At 45.2% G+C, this 13297-nt stretch overlaps 1 pseudogene; it reads right to left on the reverse strand.

Annotated features, from left to right (window-relative positions):
• Positions 1-9169: 9169 nt before the first annotated feature.
• On the reverse strand, positions 9170-11780 carry LOC110310050 (annotated as a pseudogene).
• Positions 11781-13297: the final 1517 nt, after the last annotated feature.

Below are 13297 nucleotides of genomic sequence, written 5' to 3' on the forward strand. Positions count from 1 at the left end.
CCAGAGGTATGCAGTGAGATCCTGTCTAGAAGGAAAATTAAAAAAAAAAAAAAAAAAAAAAAGGTTTAGCTTACACTTTTCTGGTTTTCAGCCAGGGGAAACCAAGACCTGAGGCCCAGAAGTCATAGCCGAGTACAAGCTGCTTCTGGGCTCTCTCTCGAGGGGGCTGGTTGGTGGGTTGTCATTGGGTTGACCTTGTAGAATGGACAGATGAGGTGGCACCTCCTTTTGCTGTGTCAGTCAGAGTCTTTCTGCTCCAGTACTTTGGTTTGACCTTTGGATTGGATTGGTGACTACAGCAATGACTCCTCGTGTCCTTTTCTAGTCACTGAGCTCCTACCCTGGCCCAGCCCTGGGCTAGGTGGCCAGCCCACTGTGCACACTCATTCTTGCTTCATTTGCTTGCTGGCCGAGGTTGGTGTGAGCCGAGAGCAGACTTGCCTTAGCACCAAGAGGAAGGGGTCTGGCCTGGGTGTGAGGGCTCAGAGGCCTTTCTCATCGTGACTCTGGCTTGAGGGCTTGCTGTGTTTCTAGGAAGTGATGGCATCACAGAGCATACTCCCAGTTTTAGGACTGAAGAAGGGAGACGTATAACTAGAGAAGCCAGCCAAAGCTCAATTTGTGTGTGTGTGTGTGTGCGTGCGCGTGTGCGTGCATTTTCTCCTCTTTCCTCCCTCTCTCTGTCCCCCCTCTCCCTCCCTCCCTCCCTCCCTCCCTCCCTCCCTCCCTTTATCCCTCCCTGCCTTTTTTCCCTCCTTCTTTCTCCCCTCCTTCCTCCTTTTCTCCCCCTCCTTTCTTCCTTCCTTTCCCCTTCTTCCTTCCCTCCCTCCTCCTCCCCTCTGCCTTCCTCTCTTTTTTTCCCCTCTCTTCTCCTTTTTCTTCTCTTCCCTCTCCCTATCCTTCTTTCTCTCTCCCCTCATTCCCACCCCCTCTTTCTCTCACAGTCTGACAGTGTAGCTCAGACCACTGTATCTGTTAGCATTCCTTATATAGTTCTGTCTGGTCTTGAATTCTCAGCATCCTTCTGGCTCAAACCATCAAACCTCTCTGAGTGGGCGTGGCATGGGTGGGGGCCCTTGACACCCTGACATTGGAAATGAAGAATGCATTTGGTCTTTTGGGTTAGGGAAAGAGTGTGAGTTTCCTGGATCTGTCTCTAGCTACCCCATGACTTGGAGAAGTCGTGGAAAGAATCTGTGCCACAAGTTTGACTGCCTTCCTGGCAGGGCAGTGCCTGAATGGCAGGCTCAAAACTCAGACAATCCCAAGGCTAGAAGGCAGCAGGCTTGGACGTGAGCCCCAGATACATGCTTATTTGTTTTGTGGCCTTTAACAGGTTGCCATACTTCTCTGAACCGCCCTTTCCTCACTATAATATGGGTGTGTGGTGATGAGGAAGGCCACTGTCACACTCCCTCTTTCTCTTTCCTCCTGCGCTCGAAGCTTTGCCAGATCTGAAGTGCTGGCGCTCCTCATTAACTTGAAAGGATGGCTGTGGTGGGGAGCAGAGCCCATTGGTCGCCATGACCCACAGGTCAGCCATGTAGTATCTCAGGCTTGTCTAACCACATGTAGTCATTAGCACCTTCCTGGTCTCGGAACACACCCCTCCTCTGGCAGAAGATGGAGACTGGGGTCCCCAGCTCTCAGCTTGTGTCTGAATCACAAGCAGACCAGGAGAGCGGGGTTCAGACTCATCATAACCTCAGGTTCTACTGAGGCAGAGAGGCCTGGACTCACAGAGGGTCACAGTGTGGGATATGCCACCACCTACCTCAAGTTTAGCCTCCTTATCCTTGAGATGGGTAATACAAATTCATAAAGTATTTTCCAAATGGTTAAAAAAGTGTGGTTCAATCCATGTTTCTTATCAGTAGCAGATCACTAAAGCCCAGTGTTCAGTCTACCAAAACTACCCAGTGATACGTGTCCATGTAAAGTTCATGCTTGGGATGCTGAGGCAGGGAGATCTCTTGAGCTTTGAATCCAGGTGTTCCTGACTTTTTTCTTTTTTTGGCAGGGTCCCTAGCCCAGGTTGAACTCAAAATCCCAAATAGCAAAATAACCCTACTGGTTCCCAGTGTTGACACAACAGGTTTAGATGGTGGCAGGGGCAAGCCAGGGCTTCGTGTGTGCTGGGTAAGCACTCTACCATCAGAGCTAGCCCCAGATCCTTCTTTTTGAGATCTGTTCTTGACATGTAGCTGTAGCTGGCCACGAACTTGGGACAATCCTGCTGCATTAGCCTCTTAAGTGCTGGGATCACGTGTGTACCACTTGGCCTTGCTTAAACCCCAGAGTTTGAGAATGGTTTGGGATACATGGCTAGTACCTTTTTTTTTTTTTTTTTTTTTTTTGTTTAAAAAAAAAAAAAAAAAAAAAAAAAAAAGGCCAGGGGGGAGGGAGAAAGGAAGGAAGGAAGGAAGGAAGGAAGGAAGGAAGGAAGGAAGGAAGGGAGGGAGGAAGGAAAAAGTGATGGGAAGGAAGGACATTTGGGGTTGGGGGGGCCCTTGTTGGGGGGCAGAGCCTGTTCATCAGGGCTGGGTGGGTCTTGAGCCTCTGCATTTTCAGCTAGCTCCTGGGTGAGGCTGCTGCTGCTGCTAGCCTGAGAACCTCCCACACCCAGGGAAGAGTCAAAGTGTGAAACAGAGGCTGTGCCTCAATGGAGAGAAGCTAATTCTCGAAACCCAGACTATTTGTGGCAGACCAGGTGAGGGAGCACACAAGGAGGGACTGCTGTAACCATAGCCATCTGAGCAGGGTTGGTGGCCTTCTCCAGGGCGGTCATCATCTTCATCCTACAGATGGGCTCGTAGACCTGCATGCTATCCATATGCGATGGTGCATGTTTGTAATCCATGAGGCTAAAGCAGGAGGATTTCTGTGACTCGGAGATGAGAGTGGAGTTCAAGGCCACTCTCTGGGAACAACAGAAAAAAGAAAAGGATTTGGATGCTAAGTTGCATAGGTAGGCTGGGGCAGGGGTGTAGTTTTCCAAGACTGGCATCTTCCTGTGTTCCACAAGGCAGCGGCAGGAGCCTGAGGAGGAAGCAAGCCACCTCCCTTGTCTGGACCTGGCTTTCCTATTTGCACAGTGGGAGGCCCGGGCACACATGACCTCCAGGCTCCTTCCCCAACCTTCTGCTGGAACAGTTTGAGCAGTCCCTGCTGGCTCAGCATGCCCTTGGCTTCGTCCCCACACTGCTTCCTGAAGTGGTGCTGACGTCCCAGAGGCAGACATATCCTTTTCATCCCGTCAAGCCAGAAACTAGCAGAGTTATTGGACAGGCTATTTGTGGGCAGAGCCTTGGAGGGGTGGCCATAGTAAAATCCAGCTCTCGGGCCAGGCAGAACATTCCTCCACACCCCAGAGGCAAGCTTTTCAGCAGCTCTGCAGGTAGAGAGGCAGCCGGCTTGCGTCAGCTCCAAGCCATGTGGGATCTTATTTCACTGGGAGTCCAGTCTGGGAACCTTAACCTCACTAGGCCTGAGAGTTGGAGGGCATCCAATTGACCTAAGAGAGGTGGCATTCTGAGTCGGGTTCCCAGGTACCTCAGGGCACACACAGCAGAGGTTAGAACCTGGCAGGGTGTCTGAAGAGAAAGTGCCTGGAGCTGGAATTTCTGGGCTAAAATTCCAGGTTTGACTCTAGTCCTAGTCAGCCTGACAGGGAAATAATCTCCCTATGCCTCAGTCTCCAGATCTGGAAAGACATGGCTTTTGCTAACAATTGTGTTAGTAGGATAGTGAGAGGACTTTAAAAGAACACCTGGAACAAGCCATTCCCTATATCAGATCTACCTCAGCAACTTGTACTTTTATAATCCCAACTCCCAGTGGCTGGAATAGTATTTAGGACTCACCAAATACACATGAATATTTACATAATGATTGGTTTAGAAGCCCCTACAGGTATGATTCTCTCAAATTGTACTTCTCCCCGCTACCTTCTTTAGACATTGTCTTACTTGGTAGACCAGGCTGACCTCAAACTCACAATCTTTTCTCAGCCTCTCAGGGTTCCAGGGTCACTATGCTATGTGCCACTGCACTAAGATTTGTTTCTGTCATCTTGACACAAATCAGAGTTTCCTGGGAAGTGGGAACCTGGATTAGGGAATTGCTTCCATCCGGTTGGCTGTGGGCCCGTCTCTGGAACATTTTCTTGATTGATGATTGGTGTGGGAGGGTCCTCTGTGGCCATTGCCATCCCCAGGAAGGTGGTCCTGTGTTGTGTAAGGAAACAAAAGCTGATCAGCCATGGTGAGGACAAGCTCCCCCATCACGCTGTACCGCTAGCCAGCCGATTTGATTTCTGTACCACTGAGCTACGCCTACAGCCAGCCATTCTGATTTCTATACCATTGAAAGCTAGGAGAAGTGAAGAGAATACCCTTGAATGTCTAATCTCCTTGCCTCCACCCCCTCAGGGCTGGAACTGTAGGTTTTTGTCATCATGTCTAACTTAAGCCATACTGGAGGATGGAACCCAGGGCTTCAAGGCACGCTAGACATTTGAGCTGTATCCCACACGCTGTTTTGCATGCTTTAAAAAGCCATGTTTAGTGAGGTCTCTTTTCTATAAAGCAGACTCCTTTCCAGGGTGCAGATGGATGTGATTTGACAGATTCAGCCAGCAAGCCCCACCACACTCCTGCTTTCTTCCTCCTCCCCCTCTCCCAGACGACTCATTATGGAATTCAGGCTCCTCTAGAATCCAGAGTCCACCCGTTGCAACCTCCCCCAAGCCAGGGCGGCAGGCTTACATACTTCACTGTCTTCATTGCTGAGAAGGACTGATTCTCTTCTATGGGTTATCTACTTACTGTTCATCGCTTCACCGTCACACAGACATCTGGACGTTCCCAAGTGGGGACTGTTACAAAGCTCCTCCAAAAACCATTTGTGCTTTTGCGCCTCTTTGTGTCTCCTGGGCTCCTGCTTCACATTTTTACTTGACAAGAAGTGACGGACTTGTCAGCTGAACACTCCCAACAGTAAGATGGGAGAGCTCAGAACAGCTGCGTGCTTGACAACACCGACGGCCATCAGATCACCGTACATTCTTTTCATTCGTGGCCCTAACGTACTTCAAAAAGCATCCCGTGCAGCACACATGGGTCGTATAGTCTCCCCCTTGCCACCATTCCATGAAGAGGACAGCTGCTCGCCTAGATCTATACATCTATCCAGCATTAGGTTCTGTAAGTAATCTAGACAGGATGAAAGTATCAGTAAGTGACACACAGGGATGTATGTTCAAACGCTACACTGTTTTATGCAGAAGCAATTTGGGTGTCAGTGGGAACAAGCTGGAGAGATGGACCAAGCTCCCCAAAGCTGATTTGCTGGTATTTAGGGACAGTAGGTCAGCAGCGGCGGCTCACTGTAGTCTCCTCTCCCCTTCCCTGGTGACTAATGAGGCTTAGCATCCCCCCTTTCCACGGTCCATCTGCCACGTGCATCTTTCTCTGATAAAAAGCATTAGGCCTGTTTTAATAATTGAGATGCTTGCGTTCTTCTTGAGTTGTGCAGTTCTTTTAATAGTCTAGGTGTAAGGTAGGGTCCCCCCCGCCCCCCATATAAAATCAAGTTTGCATTGGCTCCTCCCACTCCGTGGTTATTTTGTCATAGCTTTTAAAGATTGTGTTCTTTCTCTCACTCTTGCTCTTTGAAACAGGTCTGGCTGTAGTAGCCCAGCTTGGCTTAGAAATTTCTGTTCTCTTGCCTCAGTCTTCTGGGTACTTGAGTGCCAGGGTGACAGTTATGTGCCACAGTGGCACATAATAATGCCAACATTAAAAGGCGTCTCTTGAAGAGGTGAAGTTTTATAATTTTATGTAATAGTCAAAATGTTCGGTTCCCTCTTATTTTCTGCTTTAAGAGGTTTCTTACTTAACCTAGTTATAAAATTTTATGCTTATTTCCTTCTAAATTTTTAAAGTTTTAAACAATTTGTTTTATTTATTTATTTATTTATTTATTTATTTATTTATTTATTTATTTATTTATTGTGCGTGCGTGCGTGTGTGTGCGTGTGTGTGTGTGTATGTGTGTGTGCATGTGTGTGTATGGGGGTATGTGTCTGAGGCAGGGTAATCATAGCCCACATTGGCTTGTAACTCTCTATGTGATTGGGCAAGGCTGGCCTAGATCCTTATATGCGCTGGGATTTAAGACAGGCATTCAAAGGATCCTGTAGTTTTTGGTTTTGCATTTCAGTTGGTCCTGTATGCATTCTGAGTTATTTTTATACATGATGTGGAGCAAGCTCAGGGATTATTTCTGACATCTATGATCTAACTCCAGCAGTATGATTTTCTTCCCAGAGAGTGCAGTGCACTGGCTATTTCTATGTCAAATTGACACAAGCTACAGTCATTTGCAAGAGGGAACCTCAATTGAGAAAATGGCTCCACCAGGTTGTCTTGTGGCATGTCTTCTTGACTGACAATTAATGTGAGGGATGGACTTTACCTGGAAGAGGAATGTCAAATAATCTCCAAGTCCCTTCTTGGTCATGATTTTTTCCTTTTTATTGAAAATCGATGTTTTTCTCACATAACATATTCTGATTTAAATTTCCCCTTCTCTTCCCAGTTCCTCCCCACCTCCCCTCCAAATCTACCTCCTTTCTGTTTCTCAGTAGGAAAAAAAAACAGGCTTGTAATGGGTAATAATAAAATAAAATGTAATAAGATAAAATAAAAACTAACACAGAGTGATTGGACCAAAACCAAACAAACAAGAGAAGACACAAGAGACACAGACCCATTTGTCTGCACACTCAGGAATGCCATAAAAAACACTAAACTGAGCCTGGCAGTGGTGGTGCACACCTTTAATCCCAGCACTTGGGAGGGGGAGGCAGGTGGATTTCTGAGTTCGAGGCCAGCCTGGTCTATAGAGTGAGTTCCAGGACAGCCAGGGTTACACAGAGAAACCCTGTCTCAAAAAACCAAACCAAACCAAACCAAACCAAACCAAACCAAACCAAACCAAACCAAACCCCAACAACAACAAAAACCGACCACTAAACTAGAAGCCAAAATATATATGCAAAGGACTTGATGCAGACCCACGCTGGCCCTGCAGCCCCTGTGCATGCTGCCTCAGTCTCTGTGATCTCAGATCCATGCTGGACCACATTGACTTAGCCTTGTTCTCTTGGTATCCTCCGTCCCCTTTGGCTCTTACACTCTTTCTGCCTCTTCTTCTGCAAGGTTCCCTGATTCCTGAGGGAAGAGATTTGGTGGAGACATCCTATTTAGGGTGAGTGTTTCAAGGTCTCTCACCCTTTGCACAGTGTCTGGCTGTGGGTCTCTGTAGTTTTTCCTATCGACTGGAGGAGGAAGCTTCCCTGATGGTGACTGAGCAAGGAATGCTTATGAGTATAGCAGCATGTCTTTAGGAGTCATTTTACTGCTGTGTCTTTTTCCTTTTGGAACACTAGTAGTGTTTGACTTTAGCCTAGGTTCCTGGGCTAGCTAGTCTCAGGTTCTTTGTGGGCATGGGTTCCGTCTCCTGGAGTGGGCCCCAAGTCACATCAGACATTGGTTGGCCACTCCCACAAGCTTTGTGTCACCATTGCTTTAGCAGATCTTGCAGGCAGAACACTATTGCAGATGAAAGGGTTTGTGGCTAGGTTGGTGCTTGCATTTCTCTTTCGGTAGTGTGTCTTCTCATACTAAAGACACAGAACTTATTATAAAAGAACACCATATCTGTCCTCTGTGGTTCTAAGGAATGTAGCTTGGTTATCATTGACTTAACAACTCATATCCACATATAAGTGAATATATACCATATTTGTTTTTCTGGATTCTATCTACTTACTTGCAAATTTCATTATTATTATTATTTTTAGTGGCTGAGTAATATTCCATTGTGTAAATGTATAAATTTTCTTTATTCATTCTTCTGTTGAGGGGCATCTAGGTTCTTTTCAATTTCTGGCTCTCATGAATAGAGAAGCCATGAACATGGTTGAGGAAGACGGTCTGTGGGAGAATGACGTGGCCTTTGGGTGTATGCCCAAGAGTGGTGTAGATGGATCTTGATGTCCATGGATTCTCATCTTCCTGAGGAACTGCCACACTGATTTCCATGGTGGCTGTACACGTTTTTCATTCCCACTCGCAATGGATGAATGCTCTCTTTATTCTGACTCCTCATCAGCTTGGTTTGTCACTTGGCTTATTGATTGATCAGAGCTATGCTGACAGGAGTGAGGTGAAATCTCAGCATTGTTTTGATTTGCATTTCCTTGATGGCTAAAGATGTTGAGCATTTCTTTAAGTGGTTCTCAGCCATTCGAGTTTCCTCTTTTGAGAGTTTCCTGTTTAGATCAGTACCCCAGTTTATAATTGGGTTAGTTGTCTTCTTGATATCTAGTTTTAAAAGTTCTTTATACTGGATATTAGCCCTCTATTGGATGTGTAGTTGGTAAAAATAGTTTCCCATTTTGTAGGCTGCCACTTTGTCCAAATGATGGTGTCTTTTGCTGTATAGAATCTTTTCAGTTTCATGATGTTCCATTTATTAATTGTTAATCTTAGTGCCTGTGTGAATGGTGTTCTGTTCAGAAAGGTTCTTTTTCTTTTTCTCTTTCTTTTTCTCTTTCTTTTCTTTTTTCCCTGTACCAAGGAATTCAAGGGTGTTCTCCACTTTCTCTTCTATCAGGTTCAGTTTTTATGTTGAGGTCTTTGATCCATTTGGAGTTGAGTTCTGTACAGGGTGATAAGTATGGATCTATTTGGATTCTTCTAATGGAGCCATCCAGTTTGACCAGAATGATTTGTTAAAGATGCTGTCTTCTTTTTCTTAATGTGTATATCTAGCTTCTTCATAAAAAAAAAAAAAAAAAAAAACCAAAAAATTCAGGTATCCATAGATTAGTGTCTGAGTTTCCTTCCTTCCTTCCTTCCTTCCTTCCTTCCTTCCTTCCTTCCTTCCTTCCTTCCTTCCTTCCTTCCTTCCTCTCTCTCTCCTTCTCTCTCTTTCTTTTCTTTCTTTCTTTCTTTCTTTCTTTCTTTCTTTCTTTCTTTCTTTCTTTCTTTCTTTCTTCTTCTTCTTCTTCTTCTTCTTCTTCTTCTTCTTCTTCTTCTTCTTCTTCTTCTTTTCTTTAGAGTTAAAGACAGATCTTTATTTCAAACTCTGATCTACCACACTAGCATTTCCCACCAACTCTGGGAGCAGAGACCTTTACAGGCTTCACAATCTTTTGTCTAGGTGCTGCCTTTGTGGAGACCTTGGCAGCAGCCATTGCTGTCTTCTTTGATGCCTGCTTAGCCTTTTTTGCTTCCTTGGCAGCCCATATAGCCTGCTCTCACAGGGCTTTCCTAACCTCTGGTTTCTGACTCCTCTTGGCCATTATATCAGCAAGAGACGCACCAGTGATGGCTTGTTGGAATTTGATTGCATGGTGGGTTCTTTTCGTTTGAATTTCTTCCGACTGCCCTTTCTTGTGTTTTATTCTGTAGAGGACAGTCCAGTTTATATGCCGAGGATTCCTTTTGGAAAGGAATGTGGAGTGGGATTCTTAATTTTGCATTAAGAATCTGGAAAGCCTTCCCATCGGTCCTGGCATAGCGCCGCCTGTGTCCCAGGTAGATCTTGTACCTGCTAAAACTGCCAGACCTTCATGGTGATAGATGTCGGCCTGCCGGGGGAAAGATGGAGAAGAGCCTGAGTTTTCACATCAGTTCTATTAATCAAAATTTCTGGTTTTGTGGTAATACCATGCTGTTTTTATCCCTATAGCTCTGTAGTACAATTTGAAGTAAGGAATGGTAATTCCTCCTGCATTTCTTTTATTATTAAGGGTTACTTAAGCTAGCATGTATGTGTGTGTATTTCTGTATTAAGCTGAAAATTGTCCTTTCAAGATCTATGAAGGTCTTATGCTAGAATTTTGATGGGAATTGCTTTGGATCTGTAGACTGCTTTTGGGAAGATGCCCATTTTTTACTATATCAATCCTACTGATCCATGAGCATGGGAGATCTTTCCATCATCGTCTGATATCTTCTTCAATTTCTTTCTTCAGTGTCTTAAAGTTTTTTAAAGTTTACTTTATCATACCCCAAGATGTTTTATATTATTTGAGGCTATTGTGAAAGGTGTTGTCTCCCTGATTTCTTTCTCAGTCTGCCCTTTGTAAGCCCCTCGTGGATCTGTCTCCAACACCGATAATATGCTTGGATACAAGGTACAGACATCTGGAGGATCATAAGGACATAGTTTAAAAACCCATTGTGGTGGTTGAATATAAATGCCCACGTAGCTCATATATTTGAATACTTCATCATCAGAAAGTGGCACTACTTGAGAAAGATTAGGAAGTGTGACCTTTTTGGAGTAGGTGTGGCCTTGTTGAAGTAGGGGTGACATTGTTGGAAGAAGTGTTACTACTTACTATCTCTAGTGAAATACAAGCAGTAATTAAAAGTTTCACAACAACAACAACAACAACAACAACAACAACAACAAGCCCAGGGTTAGATGGTTCTAATATAGAACCCTTCCAGACATTCAAAGAGTCAATGCCAATACTCCTCAAATTATTCCACAAAATAGAAACAGAAGGAACATCACCAAATTCATTTTATGAAGCCACAATTACCCTGACACCCGAATCACATGAAGACCCAACAAAGAAGAGAATTATGGACAAATTTCCCCGTGAGAACATTGATGTAAAATTTCTCAATAAAATACTTGCAAATCAAATCCAAGAACACATCAAAAAGATCATCCACCATGGTTAAGTTGGGATCATCCCAGAGATGCAGGGATGTTTCAACACACATAAACCAATAAATGCAATCCACCATACAAAGAGACTGAGAGACAAAAACCACAGGATCATATCATTAGATGCAGAAAAGGCCTTTGACAAAATCCAACACCCCTTCATGATAAATGTCCTGGAGGGACAAGGGATACAAGGGACAAGGCAACATAGTAAAGGCAATTTAGAGCAAACCCATAGCCGGCATCAGTTTAAATGGAGAGAAACTCAAAGCAGTTCCATTAAAACCAGGAGCAATCTTGTCTAATCTCTCTGTACCTATTCAATAAAGTACTTGCAGTCTTAGAGAAACAGGACAACTGAAGATCAAGGGGATGCAAATTGGAAAGGAAGGGTTCAAATTATCTCTTTTTCTTTTTTCTTTTTTGGGGGGGCATGTTCACACACACACACACACACACACACACACACACACACACACACACGTATATATAAGTGATCCTAAAAATTTCACCAGGAAACTTCTACAGCTTATAAACACTTTCGGTAAAGTAGCAGCGTACAAAAATTAACACACAAATCAGTATCCCTCCAGTATACAAAGGCTCATAGTGTTTTATCTCAGTAGTAGATATTCCTAAGACAAAGCAAGGCTGGAAGATTCTGCCCACTGCTCCTGTGGTGGATATACTTGATGTGAGTGATGGGGGAAAAAGCACCAGTTAAGGCTTCAAGCTGCCTCTCCAGGCGCCCTTCCAGCTGCAAGGGTAGACTGGTGGGTGATTAAGTCACTGGCCTGGGTAGCAGGCAGGCTGGGCTCCTGGGGTGTTTGCAGGGATCTGTCCTGGGCTTGCGCAAAGAGCAGATTGAGAAAGAGTTTGGTAATGAGAGCTGCTTGCAGGGAACCCAGCCGGCGCTGAGCCAGGTATATAGCCGGTGGGGACTGCCTCACCCACGCTAGCGCATTTGAGCTCCCTTCAACACCGCAGCAGCTTTTGTCGGGGCTCAGCGTGATGTGAGCCTCCATAGCCTCCGGGAGGGAAGCCCGGCACCCCTACGAGCTGCAAAATCCATCCCACTTTAAGAAGCAGGTGAGGGCTGTGGCCCTGTCAATCATTTCCAACTCTCCTCCCACTTCAAGGTCTCCTCCCTGCAAGGAGAGCCACTTCAATGTTGATTCTAACTGCTGTGACCGAGGGGTGGAGCGTGCTGTTATGGCTCAAATTTCCATCACTAGTTATTTTTTACACTTAGGTGTGTGACTGCTGCCATCTAAGTGTGCTGACCTCCAACTGTCGGAACTTTTGTTCATAACTTCCTTTGTGCTGGACCACTATGCCCCCAACCCCAGTTTCCAAAACACCCTTGGATTTATTCTCACAGCAAGTCTCTCCATATAGAACTGGGATTCAGAGAGTCTGAGCGACTTACTCGTAGTTGCACTGCTAGTAAGTATCGGAGCCAGGATGTGAACTCAAGAGCCTGTGAGCAATTAGCAACCCTGTTGTCAGGCCATGCACAAAGGCTCTGCTGCAAGCCATGGAGAAGCAGAAGGTAATGAGGTATGGCGGCATCTAACATAACCCGTATAATGAAGGCAGAGTAGAGGGGATGGTGAGGCTGAGATCATCAGTACTACTAAGTGGGTCTCCAGGGAGCCTGGGTGGCAATTGTGAGGGTTCAAAGGGCAAAGGTGAGTACCCTGAAAACCCAAGGACTGAAGAGCTGGATCGTGTAGAATGGGATGAGCATCAACAGAAGTTTCCATGTGGGGTTGATATGAACAGGAAACCTAGTGATAGTTATGTGCCCCAGTCCTGATGCTCTTTACTAGCATTGGCTCATATAATCCATCCGGCAGACCCACACAACAGATATTGCTGTTATTTTTCATTTACACAGCTAGTAAATAATAGAGGCAAGAGCATACCCAGGCTTCCAAAGGACAATTGGAGTTAGATTGTGATGTTATACTTTTGGGGACAGCTGGTGACATAGCAAGTGTAGCGCCGTGTCTGTGCAACCGCCTGATAATCTCTCAACAGTTATAGCAGGGATGTCAGGCCTATGCCACCAGGCTGGGTTCTGGCTAATTGCTCTTTATTTATTCCTTAAAAAGACTCATCAGTGCCTTCCTTGTGATTAGACGAGGGTTATGGATTTTGAGAAGCCAAGGCAGAGTGGCGAAGAGACATGCTTACTTTGCAGACATAAATTCACTCTTTGGTTTAGGTGAACTTGTCTTGTAGTTGACATTGCGTTCTTGCAAACTCATCTTCCTGATAAGGGGTAAGAGGGCTCCATCCCCAAATACAAAACAGAATCACAGACATTTTCGGGCTTCATCTTGACTCTCTGTTGTGTTTTATAAAAAAGTAAAGGAGAATAAGGGATATGTTTGATAAAGGCTTGGTATGGAGGTACCAGCCACATACACCATGGTATAATATAGAATAGAACTCATTTAGGGCATGGGGAGGGAAAGGCAGAGAGAGAGAGAGAGAGAGAGAGAGAGAGAGAGAGAGAGAGAGAGAGAGAGAGAGA

Source organism: Mus caroli, chromosome 15 (assembly GCF_900094665.2).
Source record: "Mus caroli chromosome 15, CAROLI_EIJ_v1.1, whole genome shotgun sequence".
NCBI lineage: Eukaryota > Metazoa > Chordata > Mammalia > Rodentia > Muridae > Mus > Mus caroli.